Here is a 12,207-nt window from a genome sequence, read left to right as displayed (position 1 = left end):
CATAAAGCTGTGCAATGTATGAAAGCCCTCGAATGAAAGCCAGTACAATAGCATTATAGAACAAAGGCAGGAAGTAGATTGAGGGGAAAAACAGGGGGAAAATGGCATCATCTCTAAACTTAATGAAACAGCATCCTTTCATTTTTTCTAGTAATTATAATAAAGATGGAAAAACATAATAAACGTCTCCCTGCCCCCACCTGCTAACAGTAATTATAATAGACTCAACAATAAATGGTAAAGCAGCACAGAGCTGCATCTTGGGAATTCTCAGGAGTCTGTGGATTAGCTTGAAAAGCCTGAATGATTAAAATACACTAATTAAAATTTTGTGTTCCTTGGTAACTCGTCTTCCAGGGCCCCTTGTGCTGGCAAAATGGGAATAAATGCGACAAAAGCAAATACTCTTTTGGACCTGAATAAATAAACAAGTCTAATCAACTTAGTGTTTTTACAGAGCGAGTTACATAAAAACTTCCTTGGTGACCTTAGCTCACACTTTGCAGCCACAGCAAGAATATTTTGACGCTGTTGTTCTGTAATCAAGCAGACTTGACAAACACACCAGACAGGTTTGATGCCCTATTACACTGCTTTTGATTAGGCAGTTTAACCTCATTGTCTTAATAACAATAAGAAGTCACAAAGTTTGACATCAGTAGACAAATGACTGTGTTAGTTGGTTTCTGCCTAAGCTTCTAACTTTGTTACACAAGTTCTGCTTATTATTACCCACACAAAACTACCTCTGCATAAAGCAGAATGTGTATGTCAGAGGTGATGAAATGCATTTCAGATTTTAGGAGTTTCTACATACTGCCTGGTATTTAGCATAGGTGGGATGAATAAGGCGAGTGCAGGCTTGTTTTAAACTCTGAGGTGGAGTGAATCTATAGTTAAAAGATCAGACGGGGAGGGATCAAAGTACTGGAGGTTGCAGTTACAGTCAAATAGCTGTCGTGCAATCTACACAGGAACCATTATCACTCTGTTTATTAAGGTAACACTCTAAAACAGGCAAAATTATATAAAGATGTTTTTAAAATCAGATGTCCTTGTTACCTTGTGTGAAACAGACTTTTTGAAGAGTGCCTCTGCTCGGGCTCTCCCCAGGGCCCCTCCACTACAGGGAGCATACGCTGAATCCTTTTATATTACGCTTTCTTTGGAAATAATGTCAAACTGTTGTTAACAGTCAGCAGGGGCAATATCGTGATATGAAAAAGAAATCCCCCACCTCATAGCTGTCTCCTACTCGTCTGTACCACAAATGAGGTAAATCAGTGCCATGGCAGTTCAACTGAAACCCCAAAAGACACGAGGACAATGTATGCATTGACCACACGTTCCAGTGGCCATCAAATAATTAATGAACTTGTTTTGACTAATTAAAAGGAAAAATACAGACACATTCCATCTGTCTGCACCGAACATTTTGCTGACATTCTTCCCTGTCTGTAGCCACAGTAAAGAAGACGTCATGGCTCTGGATCCGTCAGACAGTTTGTCAGGTGTGAACTCGGTCTGGTCACTGGGGCTTGGCCCCTTTCTGCCATGGCGTCAAAATAGAGCTGTGCTTCAAAAACGCTGTAATCCCTGCCGGTATTACCAAAGAGGCTAAAAAGATTCAAAAAGCCTGCTTACAAATTTAATTACCTTTGCAGTTAACCAGAGCTTAGCAGCCAATGACCCAATATTTCCACTGAAGACTTGCTAAGGGGGGGGGGGGGATGGATTGGAGACGGACGCACCGAGTGGGCCACAGAGACTGGCAAGCGTGGCAATCCAGGGCGGCTCAGAGGCATCCGGTGGGCATACTCAGTGCTAGCCAGGGCAACAGCAGCACACATGTGGCCCTATCGTCTGCTGGAGTGCAAATTAGATACAGTTGATTAAAATATTGAGTCATTTCACAGTCACTGTTGGGGGAATAAAAAGAGTGCGAGCACTGAAAAATGGGCTGTGGGCATGTTTGTATGTATGAGACAGAAAGTGAGAGAGAGGAAAAAGAGGCTGTCAGAGGAAGAAAGACCAAGCCCTCTTAAATTTGAACAATGAACACATTTCTCATTTATATAGATTCCCTTTGACAAATATGCCCTTTCCCAAAGGACAACTTTCAAACACCTCTACTTCCAATAGCAGAGAAGTCTCGGCAATCAATCAGTTCACGGCAATATAACAAGTGTTGGGAAAAGCAGCATGCAGTGTTGTATACTTGTGTTCATGAGCAGCGTGTTCCACAGCCACCGTTTAACACCCGTTTCCCCTTTTTTTGGGAAAAAAAACCCAAAATCCAAGTTCTTTGTTCACGAAAGAAAGTGAATACGACTTGTGGAATAAAAACTTCTGCCTCGCTGCGATACAACAAAAGAAAATTACCAGTTTGGGGTTGCCCTGGTAACCTAATTGCATCACAACACTGCACACAGGAGCCAAAGTAACTGAATTTTGATGAAAAGGCAGTGATAATTTACGGCATTGAGAAATTAGTTGCCGTGGCGACGCGTTAATTACATCTCAAATTAACAATGCAAGTGTAGTGAAATTAAATATAAATCATATTTTCTGCATAAATTACAGGGGTTGATTAGTGCGGGCGCCAGGAGAGAGAGGTTGAGATTCCAAGGGCCTGTCACATCCCCCTCCTCCTCCTCCCTCCCTCTCTCTCTTTCTCTCTCTCTCTCCGTCTTTCCCTCCTCCTATTCCTCGATGCTCCCCCCCTCGTCCTCACTGGTTCCTTTAAAGACAGGGACTGGATTACACCAGAGGACACAACTCAACCGGAGCATGGTTGCATTTTTTACAATAAATGAAAGCTAGGGTAGTTAGTGCACCTTAGAAACCTTTTCTGTTGTATTTGTTAAAATTCTCTTTACATCCCGACAGCAATGAATCGAATGCTCTACCTACTGATACTTTAGGCTTTTCATTTCATTTTTTTAACCAGGCGGTAACCTTTGGGTCAGAAGAGTTAAGAGCGGGTCGTCTTCCACGGAGTCCGCCATCTACCCATGAACGGACACTGGCTCTAGCGAGAGCCTTTCGCGTTTTTACGTTATCTGAAGGTAGTGATGCGTTCCAAAACCCAGTATTAAACAGGCCCCGGTGCTAAATAGCTAAAGATCGTAGTATTGATCGAGTTGACAGCAACTACGCCTGTTACTGTGCGTGCAATCAAATATTTCCGAGTAAAAAGCCAATACTTTATCAAAACATCTGTGAAGATGTAAAATGAAAGTTAAACCTAGTTCAGTCGGCTACCGCCTTTTTCAGTAAACTTCTCTGCTGACTGAAACAAAATAAGTAAAATTATTATTTAGTCATGTAGAAGAACCGAGAATTGATAAGAGTAGCTTCTAATTGTACTAACATCTTATATCTATCCCTACCTGTAGGCCACCGTAGTTCTCCGACATGCTTGGAAGGGGAGGGGCGGAGGGGTATTTAGATGGTTGCAACCTGCCACAAACCACTAGATGCCACTAAAATGTACACACTGTCCCTTTAAATACAAACACAGGACTTTTGTCCAGGAGACCACTGTTCGTGTCACGTGCGGAACTAAAAGTAAATTTCTTATCTCAGTTGTTATAGTCGTCAGTCACGTGACTCACTTGAGTCATGTGACTCGTTTGTCATTCGCTGGTCACGTGACTAGTCACTGGAGTCGTTAGTTATTCAAACTAACATCACCCATGCTCATCTCCTAAACATAACTAAGTGGTTTGTTGTCTGAACCTATTTTTTTAAGTTACTGTGCATGTAATGAGCGTATAATGACAAAACTGACACTAGTGCTTATGAGCACTGACCAAGCTGCGTTATTTGGCGCTTAGGTGTGAGAATGTGTTTGCATGTGTGCACATTTGCTTTAAACTCCCTACATTCACGTTCCATATGAAAATAACTTGAACAAACTCTGATGCATCGCTGTTAAGCGCTGCATAATGCATTTATAAGTGCTAAAATCTATTATTGGTCACACCCAGTCTTATTAACACAATGCTTAGCGCACGCTAATGATCGGATTTTAATTATTGAAATCCAAGACTGTCAGACTTCAAAGGTGTGCAAGGTGTACTGTATGTTTAGCTTCTTGACATCTACAGTGTCTCCGCAGACAATATATGCTGGTGTGTGTGCGTGAAGGAGTCTGTGGGTGTTAAACTGTTTATCTGAGGTTTGTTAAGGTCTAGGAAAGACAGAAGAAGGGAGGCAGAAAGCACAACAGAGAGGAAAAGAGAGTCTCTCCTCCCCACGATTCCTCATGTGGCCCAACTTCCCTTTAAGCATCACAAACAAGCCTCAGGAGTGATGTCAAGGAGGGAGGGAAGGTGGTGGGGGTGCTGAGCTGAGAGAGAAAGCTGAGCGCAAACACAACAGCAACAGGAACCAACTTGAGCCCTCTAAATTATTCATACACCAGATGGATACGTTTCCCCAGGATTTTGCACTAAAACACCGCTATTCAGCTTCCCTACGCGTCTATTCAACGGACGGCGCCAGGAATCAAGATAACTATCACTTTATCTGAATCTTTTCATGTCTGATTCATATCAACTTTGAAGAGTGGAAGCCCCTCGACACCGTGATCTTACGTTTGTTCTATTCCACAGGCACAATGAAGGGGGAACATGTTCTCTTTCCTCTATCTTCAAAGACGTAGGCACTGCTACGACCTTGTCTGAAGGATATTATACAAATCAGAGGGTCCTTAGAGACGCATGTCATGCATATCACTGACTACACCTCACCCGCATGATGTGTGCTTGTAGGCAGCCCAAAGGTGGTGGGATTGAAAAAGAAATGAGCGCTATATTGTAATCTGTATATCTGTAATCTGGGTTTTTACCACAGCGTCAGCAACACTACTCAAAACAGTATTAAGTGACTCGCTCCCTCAACTTTAGCAATACAAATCTAGACTTAATAAATTACGCTGTTTGTTGAAAAATTCAGTTCAGCAACAAATAATTTGTGCAACAATGGCACAAACCATAATAGATGGGTGTTGATAGCTTAATGCCCTGGTTTGCCAGTACATGGATTCTCTTTTTGTGCACTCCCATGAGAAAAATTCCAAACTTCTTTCACAATGTTCAATTCAAAGACACTGTGTTTATAAGATGTTGATGAAGCGGACAGTGCCAAGTTTTGATATTTAAAAAATAATCAACACAGCCATTCATAAAGAAGATCTCTGGGCCTCTGTCTTTTAAGGATTCCACTTTGACATGTAACGCACTTATTCAAAAACATAAATATTGTGTTTACAGTCTTCATCTTGCCACAGCTATTAGTGGGCAGCAAACTAATCACAAATACCTGCCAACTGATCCACCCCCACAATAATTACTATGTGGTATGTGGCATTGCACTCCTCCCCCACTCCCTGTCAACAAATTCAACTTTTAATGCGAACTGTCCTGCCTCATTTCATAGAAAGTAACTTCTTGTGCTGGGACAAGAAGGTTGGGATGACCTCAGTCCCCAGGGTGCTCCTCTGCCGTACCTATCCATTTGTGGATGAAGATGACGACTTTTAAAAGGACAAGTCATCATTAAGAGAATAAGTAGCCTTTCCGGTGGTCTTTTTGCCCCCCCCGGACATAATTCCGATGCATTTATACAGAACTGAAAGTGCTTGAGAGTGGGGGCTGGCTTGTGGTTTAATGGTCCAGTAATGTCTCAGCCAAAGCATAGTTGCCCTCCCAAGATGGTACAAAAAAAAGTAACACACTGAGACTGACCAGTTTGACGATTTAACAAGCAGTTAAGGAGAAGTGATTAAAAAAAGAGATGCACTGCAAGTGCCTATGTTCAGTAAAATACAGCTCCATACACAGTGCAATATAACGGTGAGAATAGCTACACTATCCACACGAACGAATGAATTCTTTCAAAATACCACGTCAGTGTTTGACACTGAAACCAGAGATGGTCAAATGACATTCATTTAAGTGGCGTATCTTCCACTGTAGCTAGCTCAGAGAAAGAAAACTGAAAAGGTCAATAAAAACAAGCCAAGGACCTCAGTATCAAGCTGTAAAGGATGCCTCTGTCATCTCTCCTCATTTGTCTTTCTCCTTCGTTCCTTCTCTCGCGGCTTCTCTCACCTTTTAGGTTACTGTCACTCACAAAGTGCTAAAAGTCTGGCAATCACAGCAGGCCGACTTCCAGGCATCTCAGCATCCATCATCCTATGTGCTCGTGCCACAGGCAGATGAGCTGCAGGTGTAGCCTGCCCAGCATCCATGCAGGCCAGATCAAAAACCTGACACCATTCCCCTGCCATAGGAAATTGGCACCTATAGTCTTGAAACTGGAATCGATAAGCCAAGTAAAATCAGTTTTCTATGAAGTGAGGTTCTCCTAAATGTCACATAACCCACTGCATGAAAAAAAAAAAGGCAAGACCTTCCCAACAAGTTTAAATAAACCCTGCAGGATAATGCTGGCTCCCCTGGGGGAACCAAAAGCTGATGGCTTTGAAACAGGAGGGAGGGTATTTTCAGCGGGGCTGCCCAGCATGAGAGATCCTGTATATCTCACAGCTGAGCTTGTTTTATTGAAAGGTTGTTTGAAAGGCCCTGAACCCAAGACATCAGTGGTCATGTTTGTTTGGCTTAAAGAGGAGCAACATTCAAAAGCTTCACTAAAAAGAACAGTTCAGATTGTCAGAGCACCGGGAAGAAAATGAGATGGGTTTGTGCCCATAGCAACTTGGACACGTGTGCAGGGAAGATTTGTAGAAATTAATAAAATGCCCTCAATATAGCTTCGATTACAACCTCCTCTGTGCACAGCACAAGCATAGCTTCACTGCGCTGTGCAAATAAGTGGCAAAACCAGCGATGTTATCAGGTAATGGAGTCGGAGGAAGAGAGAGGGCCTTTGTGAACTTGACACTCCCATTAGACCCCTACTGGAAAGTGCAGTATTTGATCAGTGGATGGGAATTGAGCAAAAATGAACTGAAACTAGATCCCACATGACTTATTTTCCTGTTGGCTCTCAGCTTTAGGTGTCACTCAGACTTAATAAAGCTCTCCCATTTTCATTTTATCACAGAAAATAGACTGGGCAAAAATAAAATCAGTCGGTTTTGCCTTAATGGAGCAAAGTAATGGCGAGGTGAAACTGACACAACACATTTTGTCCATAGTAATACTATCAAAATGAAAGCATATTCACTTCTGGAGTTTTCCAGGAATCAATTCAAACTGAATATTGCCCTTTTTCATAGACTTTATTTCATAATGGTTCCAACAAATACAGCACTTTGGCAATAGTCTGTCACCTCGGGTGATACCAACACAGCTTTTTCAGCCTATAGAGTTACAGTATTGTCTAGCCCACACTGAACCTCCTCCACCAACCTATAACTCTTATTTTATTTCCGCACTTTATACATTAGAGGTACATTACACCCATCCCAGTAGATGGGATGAGTCCACTTTTACACCCAGGTGTTACATTGCAAGGTTAGGTCATTTGGATGGCTATGACCTTTGATGGCTCTGTCTTCAATGAAAATGATCTGGTGATCTCCGCATTGACATGCACACAGATGCCCTTGTGCTGTACATTCCCACTATGGTGATAAGGCCAGAGCAATTCACTCGGGAGACATTATGGAAATATTCATTTAGGAATTACGAATTATAATTAAAACGTGAGGCCACATTTCACCGTCATAGGTATGGTGGCGTTTGGTTTCACAGTGATAGGGCTAAAAAGCAGTCTTTACAAGAACAAGATCCTGCATCTTTCCTGGATTTCTTTCTTTAGCGGAGCGTATGTCTGGTATGTTTATCATTCCGGTCTTCTATAGAGAATGTTTTGCTTTTAAAGAAGTAATTAGATCAAGTAAAGTGAGAGGAAAAATCCAACACTGGGTCCCAAGTGTTCTGGTATGCGATTAATTATTCTGAGGACGACAGATGTTAAATTGTGCATGCCCATCAGCGCTAAGACTTTCTGAAGATTTATCATTCATGTAAATCATGAATAAAATATTTCCTTGTTGAGAGAAAATGCTACATCTGTTGGTGCATCATTTAGTCCCGACTGCAAGAAAATAAGCACACAAATCTGACCTATTAAAGCCGGTTTTCGACACAGAGTGGACATACAATGTGTATTTGTAGTCGTGTGATTTGTATCACACTGCATCAAACTGCATACAATCATTTCCGAGAGATAACAAATTGTTTACACAGTATATATCGTTTCACTAACACGATGTTATACACGTTTAAACTGCTCATCAAGTATAGACTGTCAATGATGCTGAATACGGTTAAAAATAGCATCGCACCGCTAAATTCCTTCCTCCAAAAGCAACAGAATTAACTGTATTTCACGCATACGAAGCCCAGGTGCGCTTCTACTTTCCCCCTGATGTATGAATAAATAAGTAAAAACAGTCAAGCGAGCGCGAGAGTGTCACGGGGATCACGGACGAGGCAGCGGTGGCGGCGGAGGTCGAGCCACAAGCCACCGGGACGGTAGCGTCTCCAATCGCCCCTGGCGACCATCACGTTGCCATGCTCCGGAACAGACAGGCCTGCTCGCACAACAGATGGAACTAATGATGCGAAACAAAAGAGATCATTTCACCATGGTCCTCTAGGAAGCCACAAAGAGAGGCTTGGAAGTTTGAATGATGGGACCAGGGGACTTGCGTGGGGTTAGATATGGGTAGCCCCCTTTTTTTTCTCCTGGAGGTGCTCAGTTGAATAGGGGGGAAAAAAGGGCCTTTGATGTTTCATACAGAAAGCGGCACATTAAAAAGGCAAGTTTAAAAAAAAATTAAGAGAAATGGAAATCAACCTTCAAGTCCTGCTGAGGATGCCCGCTAGATTTCTAGGGGTTCCCGATAAATATCCAGTCACCGTATGGATCGTCAATGATGGACTGCCCGATCGGCAGTTCCACAGTGTCACAAATATCTCGGTCAATATTTGATAATAGTTTCAATTCTATCAACCAGTTTTACGTTGAGCCTTCACAATAACGGCAGTAATGCAGTAAATAAAGTTAATTAGTCCCTGTTGTAGTTGGATCATTTCATTTTCTCGAGACTAAGAGAATTTGATAGCTGGAACTCGCTTTATAACGTCTCTCGTCAAACAAAATGATGAGGTAATAAAAAGGAATTCCAATGCCAAAGTTTAAGGCAAATTTATACAAGACCTTAATATCAAAACAGTCGGGTAAGCAAGGTTGTAAAACGTCATATAAAAGTAGAGCTATGTATGTGCACCACCCGTTTTTCACACTGTGTTAGATAACAGTTGTAAACAAACTGCTGTGTCCTGAACTGACAAAAACAAATCAAATTTGAGCTGAGGACATTTGCATATCCTGAGGGACAGGATTAGATTTAGAGGTCATCTCTTACGAGCCAGACCTCAGCAGACGCCAATGTAATGTTTCTATGTCAAGTACATTCAATCGAAGCATATGTGAGCCCGCTCTGTTTTCCCGAGTCAGACAGTCAAAGAGAGGGAGCAGAGGGATCTTTAAATGCAGTATGTGAACTGAGGGAAGCACAAACACCTTGGGATGGGATTTAACCAGGATGGAGAGGAGTGGAGCCCAAACCATGCCCATCCACACATGGAAGGGATCACTGGGAAAAGTTCAGCTCCGACGCTGACACAAACAGCGGAGCAAGGCCTGTATTAGAGTCAGGTTAGCAAAGATAACACTATCAGTCTGATCCCCATGGGTACCAAATGCCGGGCCTTGCTGGCAAATAAAGCTACAGTGTCTTGACTCCTTGGCACATTAGCTCTGATTACAATGACCTTCATTATATCAGCTACCCTTATTACAACACGTAGAAGGCGTCGCTCCCCTGGGCAAAGCACAGTGGGGGAAAGAGTAAAGGAAAGCAGTGAGATTCAATAGTCAGGCTTGAGCTGTAAAAAGCAGTTTAATTCAGATTTAACCATGCGGTTTTGATTTGGATTCCTTTGAATAAGAAAACCTTTACAGTGTTCTGGGACCTCTCAGAGGGGACCCGTGCATAAAATATGAGCATTTGTTAGGAGCCACTCGGAAATTGGTACGTTTTAGGATTGGTTTATAGAAACAGTAATTAATGTTAAGTAATTCAAACTAAAAACTTTCATGTCTTTCTGATCCTTAGTTCCTTAGAATAGCATTATCCAGAAAGAACCACAAATATTTGGATTTAATACAAGTTCTTACAGATTTCATTACTAAATAACATGCTTGACTATTCAAGGATTAACCATTCCACATCCTGCACGCACAGACGAGCCCTGTTTAATATGTAACAACGTTGTTAACCTCAATTTCCTTCCCAGTCTGCCCCTCCACAGGCCACATTGTTAGCTTGAGCGAGCTCTTGGCACACGCTACCGCCGTGGTGGTGACTCTCATTCAGTCTGACCACCCTGCAGGCAGGGGGATTCTCTCCCACAGCCCAGCTCATCCCTCCTTCAGGCCCCTGCTGTGCATCTCACCCTCCCTCTTTGCTGGCAGGTGACTCAAAATAACAGACGTTGCCCTGAGAGAGCCGCTTCATTGCATTCACTTAGCGCTGCCAATACACCGCAACACGGGGATGAGCTGAACCGTGGGGGTTCTGAGGACCATGCCTTCAGCCAGCAGGAGGGCAATGTTTGTTTTTGTGCTGAGATACAGAGGGTGGGAGGAGTGGGGCAAATCAGCTTGTTGTGGATTAAGAACAAATCAAGAGATTTTGAGAATTAAAAGATGCGCCTCAACAGCTAGTTGAAAACAAAGACACCTGTAGGAGGCACGGGATAACGACCAGTGAGGGACACACACACAGGATCACTTTCACCCTCTCATTCACATATTTGTCAAAGTATTACTCCTGAGGAAGAATAGAAGATACAATAGATTATAGCCAAGAGTGCGCTTAACAGAATCAGACTCCCTTATGACTGTATGTTTAAAAAAAGCAAATAAAATGGTAACTTAATTATAGATTTATAATGAGCCACTGCACCACTGCCAAAAACAAGTCCCATACCAAGGCAAACAGGCACCTGCTGAATGCTCTCTGCTCGTGGGTTTTCATAGCTTAATTAATCTAGGCCTTGGGGTATCATGACTCGTGCGTGCTGCTTGTGTGCATGTTTGACACAATTAAGTTGTTCCTCGAAACAGAGGTGCAACTTTAACACTGAGCAGAGACACCAACGCTGCGCATTACGAGACAAATGTAGTGTTTTGCGGAAGTAAAGTCAACGATCTAATAATTTGTTTCCCACTGATGGAAACTGTTTCATGAGCTGTTCCTACAAACTGTCAAATCCTTTTTTATACAACTGAATTACAAATAACTTAGTTTGGCCCGGCCCCAATTTATAATTACCCATCAATGTCTTACCTATTCAATACATATGTTATAAAATTCACAGCATATTTCTGGTGATGAGGCATGAACAAGAGTTTTTAAGACTCACCGTCCTGTTGAACAATCTGTGTCGAAGCTGAACCCGCTGTGGAGTTATCGCCTCTGCCCGATTCTCACTCTACTGCCATCTGATTTCTGTAGATAAACATAAAACAGCTGTTTACCATCACCTGTAGTTTCTTTGAACTGGGAGATTTAAAGCACCTGATCTTGATAGAATTTCTTTCCTCAATGTGGAAAAGCAACCTCTAAGGTGCAAACAGATTGATATAAACTGTGAAAGTCTGACAGGGGAAAACCAAGAACTCGGACACTGTCTTTCATCCAGGTGTGACCGAGGGAGCGCCTCACATTTTTGGCCACAGCTGGTTAAAGTAAAAGAACAACGGGGGGGCTTGTCATATGGAGGTCGAGCAAACAAGTGAAGTTTAGGAAAAGTTGAAACAATGCAGCTTTAGTATTATAAAATAAAAATATACTCTAAAGAGTGGGCAACATTTGTATGTTTATTGAAAAATCTAAATGAATGTGGTAATGATTTATTGATGTAAAATACAACAGAAATAATTGGTGATTAAAATGAATTAGGGCAAAAAGTATGAAATTCTTGTGACTGCTAATTACCAGTTTGAATGAGCCTGATAACTAAAGAGAAAAGGTATTAAATGATGTAATTATTACCATTGCTAATTACATTTCCAATTATGTCACTAATGAGAACGGCTTAATTATCAGCACATTGGATAAATAAGACTTTTGCTTTTTACCATTTGTGATGGAAG

The 12,207-nt window shown here is 42.0% G+C and overlaps 1 protein-coding gene across 1 annotated transcript in view; it reads right to left on the bottom strand.

Annotated features, from left to right (window-relative positions):
• The window catches only part of casz1 (castor zinc finger 1), a 168,408-nt gene that overhangs the window by 125,683 nt on the left and 30,518 nt on the right, over positions 1 to 12,207 (bottom strand). The window contains exon 3 of the mRNA XM_079176692.1: positions 11,475 to 11,560. The gene's annotated coding sequence lies outside the window, so the exon portion shown is untranslated. The remainder of the gene's footprint in view (positions 1 to 11,474; positions 11,561 to 12,207) is intronic.

Source organism: Pholis gunnellus (genome assembly GCF_910591455.1).
Source record: "Pholis gunnellus genome assembly, chromosome: 2".
Taxonomy (NCBI): Eukaryota; Metazoa; Chordata; class Actinopteri; order Perciformes; family Pholidae; genus Pholis; species Pholis gunnellus.
This window is presented reverse-complemented; position numbering and strand designations above follow the sequence as displayed.